The 15,838-nt window shown below is 39.6% G+C and overlaps 1 protein-coding gene across 4 annotated transcripts in view; it reads right to left on the reverse strand.

Moving 5' to 3' along the window:
- The window catches only part of LOC126257893 (AMP deaminase 2), a 470,969-nt gene that overhangs the window by 133,469 nt on the left and 321,662 nt on the right, over nucleotides 1-15,838 (reverse strand). The window lies entirely within an intron of this gene.

The following is a 15,838-nucleotide window of genomic DNA, read 5'->3' on the forward strand; positions in this document are numbered from 1 at the left end:
CTCTCTTCATGCGATTTCATCTGAGGTATGGTGAAAACTTTGATTTAATTGACATTATCTGTTGCAACAACAGAATTGAAGAATTCGTACTGATATCTAGTCAGTGAACAAAAAACAAAATATTAAAAGGCTTCACCCTTCAAAAGTATTGAGTTACTTACATAAAAGTCAAGGATCTCTTGAGCAAGTGGCAGAAAATTGAAACAACTGGTGAGAAAATTGAAAAAAAATAGATATAAAATTTGAGGTACCACTATATTGGCCTAAATATAATAAATAACTTTGAAAAGTTGTGAAAAGGTTTTAATTTATGCCAATGTCTATGAGTTAAATGGTCTACGTGGCTATAAAGTTGGTGGTACAACATTAATATCAAATAGTCACTGTACAAGACTGATTAGTGTACCAGTGACAGTGAGAAGAGGTCTTATAATCATTCTGGCTGGGAGTTGTGTGTTTAGCATGGCAAACACATTTGGATGGTGTGTAAGATAAGAGGACAGCCAAAATCATAGCCAGGTGGGCTGGGAGTTTAAGGATACAGGGTACTTCTCCAGATCAATATTATGTAAAAATCAACACCTATTTCTTTCAAGCACTGTCTATAATTTATATGTTTTACAGATTTTTTGTTGTTATCAGGTAATGTAGCACACTTTCAAAACAAATTAAGTATTTTGAGTATTTTTGAACCTGCTCAGGGTTATTAAAAAAATTACACAGAAATTGATGATTTTTTTTTTCCCCCAAAATGCTTCCTCAAATTGAGGTACCATTTAATCTAATGTTATACATTTGAAGGAGACTAGATTTTTAGCAGATATGTATGACATGATGGCTGAAGTACTAGACCTGTTTAATTCCACCTATTATGTATATTACAAGGAAAAAAAATCACATCTTACATGTTAATTTTTATAATTTTTTTCCTAATAAAAACGTTATTTTTTCTATAATTTAGTTGATTCTGCAATAAAGCTTAGGTCTACTACATAAGTATGGACTCCTGCAAGTTACAGAAAAAAATCAGAGCAGTGATTTATAAGCTTTAGGAATTTATTTGTACCTGAATTCTGAAAAATACAACTTGCGGGAAATTGCGAATGAAGATGTGAGTCCACTTAAACTGTGCCTCAGAACATTCCTGAAGCATAATCTTCATCCTGCAGCATTTCTTCAACTTCAAACTTCCTCTTGGCATTCCTTTTAGCACTTCTTGCTTCTTTGGTAATTTGAAGAGCAAATCTTTCAGCTTCATGCACTTGTTGCCTGGCACACACAAGCAATTGATCTTCCATATTAAAGTGACTTTTTATGCCTAAATTTCTCAGGACTTCCAACCTTCCTATCACTCCCATCATTGAAACATATCACTGCATCTAGTACACCAACTTTTAATATATTTAGTCCAACAAAAACATTCTTGGGTACTCTTTCCCATATGCAGTGGTTGAAACTTTGATTTGTATCCTGAGTGCCCCCATGAAGACATTTACTAAGTGAAACAGGGTCACTCAGGTCTCTAAAAAATTGGTTTTATTTCATTCATAACAGGCCCAGGAAGAGAATGCTTATGTTGGTATATTTGACCACTTTCTTTTGCTTTTTAATAACCACACCAAGAATCTGCTCCTTTAGGGCAAAGTCCGTGAAGAGGGTGGTCATCTGTGGACAACTTATGAAAGTAGGTGGCAGACACAGCTTTACTCATTATTGTAACATCATTCAGAGGTGCAGTTCATCTAATGGCCAGTGCATAATAACTCTGAAGGAGGTCTATTTCAGTTTCTGTCAATGTGCCTCAGCTAGACAGAGATTTTCCATCAGATAGCAACTTTCCTTTCATTTCTCTTCAAAGCTTCCTCAATCTAGCACCCATCCTCTTTTGCACATGTCCACAACACTCCAGTTTTGTTACGGAGGTATCACCGTAAACACTGAATTCATTAATTTTATTGAAAGCATTATGGTCCCCTTCACCTAGGTACTCCACATATCTCACATTATAAACGGGCACTAACCTCTGAAATATTTTTAGAGCTCCATCACACTCCATAACACCACTGTAACCATCATAATTCTTAGAACACTGATGTTCAATACATCCTTCAATGTTACCATGGCAGGTGTGGCAGTACTTAGATAAGCACTCAACATCAACAACTTTTCCATTCTCCAGGGAAGTAGCACTTACAACACCATTCAAGGAAAGATGTCCTCGACGTTGCCATTTCCCATCAAGTGCAACAGCAATGTCCCTCATTCCACTAATATTTACAGTTTCTTCTACTGCACATTTCATAGATGCTTTAGACACAACCGTCAAGGCACCTAAAAGTATTTTTATGTACTTACTGAACCTACTGGGAGGAGGAGGAGGAGGCAGATCCATCTAACTACAAAATGTTTGAGCAGCCCTTTTACCTTTTCCTACTGCACGCATTGCATACACTAACTTCAAATTCACATCATACGAAAATACATGTTCGAAGTCATTTTCGAGGTAGGTTTATTGCAGGATCTACACAGAACAACCAATTTTGACGCTAAGCCCTTCCTACTACTTTGTTGTTCAGTTATTTCCAGACAGCCTACACCATCACATTGTTTACATTTCGCCACTTCCTTTATCAAAGAAGATAAGATACCCACATCAACAACAACAAATCTACTACAAACTGTGTCATCGTTAACACAAAAATATGAATCACCAGGAGGCGTGCTATGTGGGAGTTTCTTTCCTGAAGAACTGATACGTAGGTTACTTTCAACAGTGTGGATTGCTTTGTTTGTGAACTGGTTACCATTAAATTTCCTTTTATTGAATTTCTTGATGCATGGCATAGTTCATATTTATTACACACTAAAGGATATGTAGTTCCACAAATATATGGAGCACTTGGGCAACAAACATTCAGTAACATGTGGACAAACTGCTTCAGTGAAAGAAAAGTAAATACTAGCAAAGATAATCATTTACAGACACAAGAAACCTGCACTGTTACCAATATATACAATGTATCATACATATAATCACTGGAAACAGAAAGTTCACAGTTCTTTTTCGAAATAATACTGGTTTCTGTAACAGACATAAATGGGGTGTGGTGGCATACATGACCGTAACTTTAAAATTTGGTATATATAGGTCATTTTTCATTTGAAACCCTATAATGTATGTATCAATGTAATCAGGAAAGACTATATAATTTAATAAAGTCATAAAAAATTCGATTTTTCCACCATTTATAAGTACCCTGTATCCTTAATGTCCCCCACAGCATCATTTAAGAGCTGAAGTGGTTACAGTCTTCCAGCTGGTGTAGCACCAGCCCCAGCTAGAGATCAAACAGCAGTCTTCCAAACACATACATATCCTATCAGCATATGTATTATTAGCTTCAATTGGTTGCTCCTGTGTGCCATTCAAGTTATCAGAAGCCCTTACTTTCAACAAAGGGACTACAAGTCTTCGTAAGCGTAGTGTCTAGCATATTTTGAGTGGACTCAACAGCAGCAGGTTACTGTCTATGTTCACAGATTAATAGTGGTTTAGCCTGGAGGGAAATTTTTGCTGTTTGTTAGTTTGTTGTATCCTGGGGACCTGTTGCAATCTCATAAATATTGTGGAATGAGACTAATATGGTGGCACTCATTTGGGATGATATCATCTCAGAAGCATGTAAAGTACTTCATGTGTTCCTTGGGATTCTCTGAAAGCTAAAATCTATACTGATGACATCCTTAAATGATATGAGTGACTTCTTTCGTTGCATATAGACTTGAGTTCCCTTTGATGGGTGATAATGGCTGATCAAACAGAGCTGACCAGCTGGCTGGAGTAATTGAAATACGAGGACATCGTATGTCTTACAGTAACCAATTTGCTCGCCACACTTCAATCCAATTAAGCAAGCATGGATGCTCTTGTATAAAGTATTACATCCTTAACATCTTTGCCCTCTGACCAACTAATGGCACTTGGAGATATTGCCACATGCTTTGCTGGAAGGTCTCCTCCACAGTCTAGGGAGCCATGATGCACCCTATAGCGCCATATAATGGTATTACATTCCTTATTTATGTTCTGTATGCCGCCAGCATGGGATACCATGCAAGTAAATGTCACCAGTGACCCATGGCCAGATTTACAGTGTGCGCTTTATCATTATCAAAGAAACACTTGTCACAATGTTGCCAAGGAACCTGTTAGTGCATAGATTATTGCAATGTCTCATTGCTTATGGATATCTTTGATCTCTTAACTTATGGATGAAAGTATATACAACCAAACTGGAAAAAATAGCTTTTACATTAACTTCTTTGATCTAGTTCAGTTGTATGTTAATGCTGTATTCAAATCATTTTCTAATAATTAACTTTACAAATATTTCTCTGCAGTAAGAAAATTACAATTTTTCTATCACAAGACCTACAATGCTTCTGTCAATAATACCCAAAGAGCTTGCAAAACTGAAGCATGAAGACTACTCAATTCACGTATTATTGTGTGCACAGAGTTTAGGGCTACATTAAACAAAACATTCCATTTATTTTAGAAATAGCTTACACATAAAAAGGGTTTTAATAATTTGACTAACACTAGTGAGAATGAGACAAGTTATGTCGACTTCACTTATTGTGTTTTAATTTATAGGCTAACTCTACACTGTACATTTTGACAAATTAAAATTATTTGTTACAACAGGCTCAGAACCAATGTCTCAGCTTTTTGCATGCAGCATATGTCAGCTTTACTCTTTATTTGCACCTCAAGAATCAATGCAAAGCTTTGCTCTACCACTGCCTTTTACCTACTTCCCTAGACTCCACAGAAATATATTTGCCATCGAAAATTGGCATACAAAAAAAAAAATGTTCTTGTAAAACTGGTTGCAGGCCTCCATAATACATCACTAGTACATTATCAGGTACTGTATTTGCACATGGTGTAATTTAAAGAAACTTCATTAAATCATTCATAAGCAATTTGGAACATAAGAGTTAAAAGTGGTAACATTCAGTCCCAAAATGGTTGTGAGCAATGGCACACAAAATTCGAGTACAAACAAAGCACAATATTCATGGAGCAATGCTTGACAATTAAGATTTCATTTCCTGCTTCTTAGCCTAGAAGCTGTTAATCATATAGTTAATATCAACTGTTTCATAATTTTTGTTACTAATTCTCCTTTCCTCCAAAGGACATCCCTTTAAGCTTTACTGTGATATTTTCATTGGTACACACTATTTTTGCTGTTCTCTTGTTATACGGATTAGAAAATAAAAATAATGAATGCTTATGTGATATGACCTTACTTGCCACAATGTGCAGCTCTTCAGATCTTCAGTTTATGTGTATGTGGGTTCTTGTATGTGATCAGAATTATAAATCAGAACCAATTCTCAGCAAGAAAAATTACAAATATTTTTGGAAAATTGGTTATCTTCTTCATTTAATCATTTTTCTTTACTGTAATAGTTTAAAATTCAAAGATTTTTCTTCTTGTTCCCACGGTGAGCAATATGCCTCCTTCACATCGGCAGACTACGCTCACTCTACAGCTGTCAAACCAACGAGCTACGCAGCCACTACAATCAATGCTGTCCCGCATGCTCATGTTGAGCCCGCACACCCTTGCACCATCTCGCCCACTGCCGATGCAGACCGTGCCCCTCTTGCTACACTGACACTGCATACAACAGGTGGCCCGGACACCACACCTGCAGCTGCCGACACAGTACCTGATGGCAGAGAATTTTCACCATCTTCGCCTCCTATTCTATAGGTCAGTTCTCAGTTTCACAGAGCTGCATGTGACATCGTTCTCTGCTCCGGGTGCCTTCTGCTCTCCATTAAAGTTATTATGAATGGTACATGTCATAGGCTACATACTACAGATGACCCCCCTGCCTGCACAAAAGCATGCCATCTATCGGCTACAAAACTTTGCCGCAAAAGAATGCATTCGGGAACCTTTACAACTAGGAATTTTACATCCTTCTGACAGTAATTGGTCATCACCTATTCATGTTCCCCAAAAAGGGCTCAATCTTCAGACTTTGCAGAGACTACCATAGACTCAATGCCTGCACCATTTTAGACAACTACACTAACCCCCTCATTCAAGATTTTGCATTGCAATTACAAGGTGCTCAGTATTTTAGCGTCACTGACTGTCTTAAGGCATGTCATAAGATTCCAATGTACAAAGACTAAATTCCTTAGACAGCCGTTATAACCCCCCCTTTGGCTTGTTTGAATATTGCTATATACCTTATGGGCTTAAAAATTAAGCTCAGAAGTGGCAATGTTTTGTAGACTCATTATTTTGCCAGTTTCCAATTTGTTATGCCTACCTTGATGACATGTATTTTTCTCTGCCTTTACTAATTAACATGAGCAACATCTTTCTCAAGTATTTCATGTTATCTCGGATAACAGCATGGAGATAAGCGAAGAAAATCCCAGTTGCACCAGCCACAAGATACGTTCCTGGGCCACACAATGAACTCTGAAGACATACGCTCCACGTCTGAACTTGTCACTCACATTGCAAGCTTACCACCATCTGTCACTTTTTGTGACCTACATTGCTTCTTGGGCATGATCAGTTTGTTCAGGCACCACATCGCTCTCATGCCACCTCCCTGCAGTCTCCTCTACCTGACGCCTTGCACCTCCGGCGATCACAAGGTTATGTGGACTCAGGACATGACTCACACCTTCAGTGACCTAAAAATGGCCCTAGCTAATGCAGTCACACTAGCCCATACAGTGCTGATGCGCTATCTCAATCACTACAGATGTTATTGACACCGCGATCGGCACCATGTTGCACCAATACATTCATAAAGTCTCTCAACCACTATGTTTCATTTCAAAAACAACTATCTGCCTCTCAACATAAATGATCAGCATTTGACAGGGAGCTACTGGCCATTTATGAAGCCATACGCTATTTCCGAGAGGTTATTGAGGCACGTGACATCACGGTTTACACAGATCGCTGTCCCCCGAATGACGTGCTGTGTAAACTGGCTAGTGACCTCCCTCCACGTCACTTCAGGCATATGGATTTCATCAGCCAATATACAACGGGAGTACATTTTATCAGAGGCACGGATAACATTGTAGCGGACTACATGCCATGCATTAATACTATTATGAGCATGTTTGATCCCATGGAGCTCATGTGACTACAAGCTGCTGATCTGGAGGTACAGTCACTAGCCACTAACAACTCCACCTCTCTCCATATTCAACCACATCCTTTCCCTGGTATCACTACCACTCCTGCCTTGTCCCCTCTGACAAGCCATTTTCTCTTCACTGCACAGTCTAGCTCATCCGAGCATCAGAGCAACGGTACACCTAGTAACTGAATGTTTTGTTTAGCCACACATCAAGGAATACTGCTGCGAGTGGGCACAAGCCTGCGTATCTTGCTAACATGCCAAAGTTGGTTGACGTGCGCATCCCCCTCTGGGACACTTCAAACACATTCGTATGAACCTCGTCAGCCCCATACACCCTTCTAACAGCAACCATCACATTTTGTCAGTCATTGACCTTGGGACACAGTGGGTAGAGGCAGTTCCTTTGAATGACATATCGGCGGATACCATGGCTCAAGTGTTCATTACATGCTGGCTCTCTTGTCTTGGCTGCCCTGCATCCATACCACAGATCAGGGCAGGCAATTCGAATCTCTACTCTTCAAACAATTGTGTGTCCTGTCCTATGTGATGTGAAGCGTTTCCATACGACAGCCTACCACCCCTAAAGTAATGGGTTAGTGGAGAGCCGGCACCGCATCCTAAAGGCAGCATTAATGTACCACTAACTCTTGGCCTAATGCACTTCCGTGGGTACTGCTAGGCATTTGCAAGGCATACAAATACAATTTAAAGACCTCCCTGACAGAGATCCTTTACTCGCCCACCAGTCTTTTTGCACAAGGAACTTGCAGACTGTGACTATTACGCTGTGAGATGACACCGTTCAAACGGCTCTTACTCCACCCTATTCAGAACCTCACTAGGTTCTCAACTATGCTACAAACACTATGACCATCGTGCTAAATGGCATACCACAAACGGTCTCTCTACATGGAGTTAAATCGGAGCATGTATCCTCACTGATGATGTCTCAAAAAACATGGCCTCAGCGCTTCCTCCAACTGTCATCACAACAAGTGAACTGGTTTCAGGGAGTGTTCAGCTGGTACTTCCCTCCCACCCTCCTTTACATCTAGTGAAGCCTGTGTTAGTGATTGTGGCTCCCTCAGTGACAGTGATGCATGTGACAAACTTCCCGTACCCTTCTTCTCACCCCCACCAACGTGCTCAACTATGACCACATTTACTGCTGATGTCTCAGCATTCCCAGTGGGTGAGATCTCAATGCAAAATCATAATGACTATTTGTTTGTTTTTTGTGCACCTTCTCAGGTATGTAAATCTAAGGAAGTTAACCTCATGTTCGTCCAAGCTATTCACTTACCAATATATTTTGTCAACAGCTCCCTTTGAGCTTTTATTGATGAGGATGGCATACTGTCAATTGTCACTCTATGCATCCATCGAGTCCTTCCCTTCCCCTCCTATTCAGATCCCACTCACCCATGCTGGTCGTCCCTTATTCCAATCGACGTGGATGAAAGATTGTGTTGTGTCTCTGCTGCTCACTTCTTCAATACAATTCCCTTCTCTTGTTCCTCCTACACTGTGTTCCACAGTCCAAGGAGGGAGGGGGGGCAGATGGGGGCGGGGGGGGGGGGGCGGCGGCGGTGGAGCTCTGTGGCTGTTCAATACATCACTTTGTATGATCTCTCTCTATGATGATCTTTGAACTCACTTGATCTCTAGTTTTGTTCTGTGTTGTTATGTTTTGTGATCATGAAGGGAATAAAGCATATTATTACAATAAAGTGGTGTTAAATGTTATTATTTTGCCATAATATCACTACTCGCCACAAACTGACAAATACAAACATATCTCATGATTTACACAGTGTATTTTGGTCAGGCAAAGGAACATGGTAGCATCATAAAATAAAGCAGTTGAATAGGAAAGAAACTGGAGAGGAAGCTGTAATCATGGCAATAATGAAAATTAAGTGGAAATGGGAAGAGAGAAGAAAATAAAAAGATAGTATTCTAATAAGAGATGTGTCAATGGTGCCAGGAAACATGCAGAAGCAGCAAATGTGCATACTGCTGCAAGGAAAAGTTTGGATTTGGTCTTTATGTGTCAATTAATTGCATATTTGTTATCTGAAAATGTCAGCACTATATCATCACCAATTTATCCTCGACACTGAATGCGCAATTTATTTAAAATGCTGTTTTGTTTATTTTGTTATTAAGCAATACACATATGCATAATTGATAAAATTATTGCCCAGAAAATATTTGGTCATTACACTTTACTTTTTAAAAGCAAGTACTAAAGAGCTGTGAAACAATGACACTGTGCGAGAAGCTCAGTTCCCCACTGAAAAAATAAAAAAACCTCTACAATGTGACACACTATAACTGTACCTTTCCTTGGTACTTGTAGTTTTCCCCATTTTTGTCCCTTTTCTGCTTTAAAGAGAAAGAAGCACTTATCAGTTTATGTAGTCATGGTAAATAGTAGTGTGATGTATTTTCTGAAAAATGTAAATTGATGATAAATGTAATAAATATTTTTCCATCACTATTTCTACATAAATGTGCTGCCTCTAGCTCAACTACTTATGTACCTGAACTGTAAATTTAGTACTCACTGCATAAAGGACTTTCTTTGCTGTATTCTTGTTTACCAAATGATGTTTTATTCAAAGCCACTCCTGTTCCTAAAAACCACCTTCCTACTGGCCTCTAACTATGATACACTACTGGTCATTAAAATGCTACACCATGATGATGACATACTACAGACGTGAAATTTAACCGACAGCAAGAAGATGCTATCATATGCAAATGATTAGCTTTTCAGAGCATGCACACAAGGTTGGGGCAGGTGGCAACACCTACAATGTGCTGACATGAGGAAAGTTTCCAACCAATTTCTCAAACACAAACAGTAGTTGATCGGCGTTGCCCGGTGAAATGTTGTTGTGATGCCTCATGTAAGGAGGAGACATGTGTACCATCACGTTTCCCACTTTGATAAAGGTTGGATTGTAGCCTATCGCGATTGCGGTTTATTGTATCGTGACACTGCTGCTCGCGTTGGTCGAAATCCAATGACTGTTAGCAGAACATGGAATCGGTGGGTTCAGGAGGGTAGTACAGAACACCATGCGGGTTCCCAACGGCCTCGTATCACTAGCAGTCGAGATGACAGGCATCTTATCCACATGGCTGTAACGGATCGTGCAGCCACGTCTCGATCCCTGAGTCAACAGATGGGGACGTCTGCAAGACAACAACCATCTGCATGAACAGTTCGACGACGTTTGCAGCAGCATGGACTATCAGCTCTGATACCATGGCTGCGGTTGCCCTTCGACGCTGCATCACAGACAGAAGCGCCTGTGATGGTGTACTCAACAACGAACCTGGGTGCACGAATGGCAAAACGTCATTTTTTCAGATGAATCCAGGTTATGTTTACAGCATCATGATGGTCGCATCCGTGTTTGGCGACATCGCAGTGAACGCACATTGGAAGCGTGTATTCATCATCGCCTTACTGGCGTATCACCTGGCGTGATGGTATGGGGTGCCATTGGTTACAGGTCTCCATTAGCTTTTTTCGCATTGACGGCACTTTGAACAGTGGACATTACATTTCAGATGTGTTACGACCCGTGGCTCTACCCTTCATTCGATCCCTGCAAAACCCTACATTTCAGCAGGATAATGCATGACTGCATGTTGCAGGTCCTGTACAGTGCTTTCTGGATGCACAAAATGTTCGACTGCTGCCCTGGCCAGCACATTCTCCAGATCTCTAACCAATTGAAAACGTCTGGTCAATGGTGGCCGAGCAACTGGTTTGTCACAACACGCCAGTCACTACTCTTGATGAACTGTGGTATAGTGTTGAAGCTGCATGGGCAGCTGTAAGTGTACACACCATCCAAGCTCTATTTGACTCAATGCCCAGGCGTATCAAGGCCGTTATTACGGCCAGAGGTACTGATTTCTCAGGATCTATGCACCCAAATTGCGTGAAAATGTAATCACATGTCAATTCTAGTATAATATATTTGTCCAATGTATACCCGTTTATCATCTGCATTTCTTCTTGGTGTAGCAATTTTAATGGCCAGTAGTGTATAAAAGAAACACCACAGCAAAGTTCTGTATCAACGACAGTCCAAAAACTTTTATTATTATTATTATTATTATTATTATTATTATTATTATTATTATTATTATTATTATCTTTACTTTCTCAGACGTTATGACTGGTTAAAAATGGAAAGTGACGTGGACCTCGATGGAGAGTGACTTCCCTTTAACTGTACGGTATATGTTACATTGCATTTAGGAACTTTTGGGTAATTGAACATGTATCAATAATTACAGATTTCTGTAGGTGTATATATATGTTTGGATGTAGATGTATTGCGTTGATGTACTGGTGGATATTGTGTGGTATGACTCCTGTAGTTGATAGTATAATTGGTATGATGTCAACTTTATCCTGATGCCACATTTATTAATATTATTATTATTTATTATTATTAATCTTGGGTTATGATTTGATTTGTTGATGAAATGACAATGTGTCCCCTTATGGGTCCTAGCTTTTTATTCATATGTAAACTCAGCAGATCATGTGCATTATGCAAAGGAGACAAAACAGTTGATCTTTACTTAAAAAGAGAGATATAAAAATAAGGTAAAGGTCCATCCTGTTACTACATCTTAAAGACAGACAGAGGTAGTTGGAGGAGGCGAATGGAGAAGGTGGAGGGGAGAGCAAATGGAGGGGAGGCAAATGGGAGTAGAGAGAGAAAGAGCATGTGTGGTGATAGAAGTATGAGCAAAGAAGTAATACCAGCCTGACAAGCAAAGAGGTAGTAACGGGCAAAGATGAGATAGTGAGCCAAGATGTGGTAGAGAGAGTATTGGAAGTAGAAGAAAAAGAGAAAAAGAACATTAAAATGAAACTGGGCATACCGTCCCATCATTTCAGTTTCAGCATTGTTCATCTCACTCTCTTGTACAATCATTCCAACTGACTATCTTTTTCCCGAGGGCATGCAGCTTTACTGTATGGTTAAATGATGATGGCGTCCTCTTGGGTAAAATATTCTGGAGGTAAAATAGTCTCCGGGCGGGGACTACTCAAGAGGACGTCGGAGAAGGAAAACTGGCGTTCTACGCATCAGGGCGTGGAATGTCAGATCTCTTAATCGGGCAGGTAGGTTAGAAAATTTAAAAAGGGAAATGGATAGGTTGAAGTTAGATATAGTGTGAATTAGTGAAGTTCGGTGGCAGGAGGAACAAGACTTTTGGTCAGGTGAATACAGGGCTATAAATACAAAATCAAATAGGGGTAATGCAGGAGTAGGTTTAATAATGAATAAAAAAAATAGGAGTGTGGGTAAGATACTACCAACAGCATAGTGAACACATTATTGTGGCCAAGATAGACATGAATCCCATGCCACTACAGTAGTACAAGTTTATATGCCAACTAGTTCTGCAGATGATAAAGAAATTGATGAAATGTATGATGAGGTAAAAGAAATTATTTAGGAAATGAAGGGAGATAAAAATTTAATAGTCATGGGTGACTGGAATTTGAGAGTAGGAAAAGGGAGAGAAGGAAACATTGTTGTTGTTGTTGTTGTTGTCTTCAGTCCTGAGACTGGTTTGATGCAGCTCTCCATGCTACTCTATCCTGTGCAAGCTTCTTCATCTCCCAGTAACTACTGCAGCCTACATCCTTCTGAATCTGCTTAATGTACTCATCTCTTGGTCTCCCTCTACGATTTTTACCCTCCACGCTGCCCTCCAATGCTAAATTTGTGATCCCTTGATGCCTCAGAACATGTCCTACCAACCGGTCCCTTCTTCTTGTCAAGTTGTGCCACAAACTCCTCTTCTCCCCTATTTTATTCAATACCTCCCCATTAGTTATGTGATCTACCCATCTAATCTTCAGCATTCTTCTGTAGCACTACATTTTGAAAGCTTCTATTCTCTTCTTGTCGAAACTATTTATTGTCCATGTTTCACTTCCATACATGGCTACACTCCATACAAATACTTTCAGAAACGACTTCCTGACACTTAAATCTACACTCGATGTTAACAAATTTCTCTTCTTCAGAAACGCTTTCGTTGCCATTGCCAGTCTACATTTTATATCCTCTCTACTTCGACCATCATCAGTTATTTTGCTCCCCAAATAGCAAAACTCCTTTACTACTTTAAGTGTCTCATTTCCTAATCTAATTCCCTCAGCATCAACCGATTTAATTCGACTACATTCCATTATCCTTGTTTTGCTTTTGTTGATGATCATCTTATATCCTCCTTTCAAGACACTGTCCATTCCGTTCAACTGCTCTTCTAAGTGCTTTTCTGTCTCTGACAGAATTACAATGTCATCGGCGAACCTCAATATTTATATTTCTTCTCCATGGATTTTAATACCTACTCCGAATTTTTCTTTTGTTTCCTTTACTGCTTGCTCAATACACAGATTGAATAACATCGGGGATAGGCTACAACCCTGTCTCACTCCCTTCCCAACCACTGCTTCCCTTTCATACCCCTGCCATCTGGTTTCTGTACAAATTGTTAATAGCCTTTCGCTCCCTGTATTTTACACCTGCCACCTTTAGAATTTGAAAGTGAGTATTCCAGTCAACATTGTCAAAAGCTTTCTCTAAGTCCACAAATGCTAGTAATGTAGGTTTGCCTTTCCTTAATCTATTTTCTAAGATAAGTCGTAGGGTCAGTATTGCCTCACGTGTTCCAAAATTTCTGTGGAATCCAAACTGATCTTCGCCGATATCGGCTTCTACCAGTTTTTCCATTCGTCTGTAAAGAATTCGCATTAGTAGAAGGAAACATAGTGGGTGAATATGGACTGGAGGAGAGAAATGAAAGAGGAAGCCGTCTGGTAGAATTTTACACAGAGCACAACTTAATCATAGCTAACACTTGGTTCAAGAATCATGAAAGAAGGTTGTAGACATGGAAAAAGCCTGGATATATTAGAAGGTATCAGTTACATTATATAATGGTTAGACAGAGATTCAGTAACCAGGTTTTAAATTGTAAGACATTTCCAGGGGCAGATGTGGACTATGACCACAATATCTTGGTTATGAATTGTAGATTAAAACTGAAGAAACTGCAAAAAGGTGGGAATTTAAGGCGATGGGACCCGGATAAACTGACTAAACCAGAAGTTGTACAGAGTTTGAAGGAGAGCATAAGGGAACAATTGATAGGAATGAGGGAAAGAAATACAGTAGAAGAAGAATGGGTAGCTCTGAGGGATGTAGTAGTGAAGGCAGCAGAGGATCAAGTAGGAAAAAAGATGAGGGCTAGTAGAAATCCTTGGGTAACAGAAGGAATATTGAATTTAATTGATGAAAGGAGAAAATACAAAAACACAGTAAATGAGGCAGGCAAAAAGGAATACAAATGTCTCAAAAATGAGATCGACAGGAAGTGCAAAATGGCTAAACAGGGATGGCTAGAGGACAAATGTAAGGATGTAGAGGCTTATCTCATGAGGGGTAAGATAGATACTGCCTACAGGAAAATTAAAGAGACCTTTGGAGAAAAGAGAACCACTTATATGAATATCAAGAGCTCAAATGGAAACCCAGTTCTATGCAAAGAAGGGAAAGCAGAAAGGTGGAAGGAGTATATAGAGGGTCTATACAAGGGCGATGTACTTGAGGACAATATTATGGAAATGGAAGAGGATGTAGATGAAGATGAATTGGGAGATACAATACTGCGTGAAGAGTTTGACAGAGCACTGAAAGACCTGAGTCGAAACAAGGCCCCAGGAATAGACAACATTCCATTAGAACCAGTGACGGCCTTTGGAGAGCCAGTCCTGACAAAACTCTACCATCTGGTGAGCAAGATGTATGAGACAGGTGAAATGCCCTCAGACTTCAAGAAGAATATAATAATTCCAATCCCAAAGGAAGCAGGTGTTGACAGATGTGAAAATTACCAAACTATCAGTTTAATGAGTCACAGCTGCAAAATACTAATGCGAAATCTTTACAGACAAATGGAAAAATTGATAGAAGCCGATCTCGGCGAAGATCAGTTTGGATTCCGTAGAAATGTTGGAACACGTGAGGCAATACTGACCCTACGACTTATCTTAGAAAATAGATTAAGGAAAGGCAAACCTAAATTTCTAGCATTTGTGGACTTAGAGAAAGCTTTTGACAATGTTGACTGGAATACTCACTTTCAAATTCTAAAGGTTGCGGGGGTAAAATACAGGGAGCAAAAGGCTATTTACAATTTGTACAGAAACCAGATGGCAGTTATAAGAGCGAGGGGTATGAAAGGGAAGCAGTGGTTGGGAAGGGAGTGAGATAGGGTTGTAGCATCTCCATGATGTTATTCAAACTGTATATTGAGCAAGCAGTAAAGGAAACAAAAGAAAGGTCGGAGTAGGTATTAAAATCCATGGAGGAGAAATAAAAACTTTAAGGTTCGCCAATGACATTGTAATTCTGTCAGACACAGCAAAGGACTTAGAAGAGCAGTTGAATGGAATGGACAGTGTCTTGAAAGGAGGATATAAGATGATCATCAACAAAAGCAAAACGAGGATAATGGATTGTAGTCGAATTAAGTTGGGTGATGCTGAGGGAATTAGATTAGGAAATGAGACACT

Source organism: Schistocerca nitens, chromosome 1 (genome assembly GCF_023898315.1).
Source record: "Schistocerca nitens isolate TAMUIC-IGC-003100 chromosome 1, iqSchNite1.1, whole genome shotgun sequence".
Classification (NCBI taxonomy): domain Eukaryota; kingdom Metazoa; phylum Arthropoda; class Insecta; order Orthoptera; family Acrididae; genus Schistocerca; species Schistocerca nitens.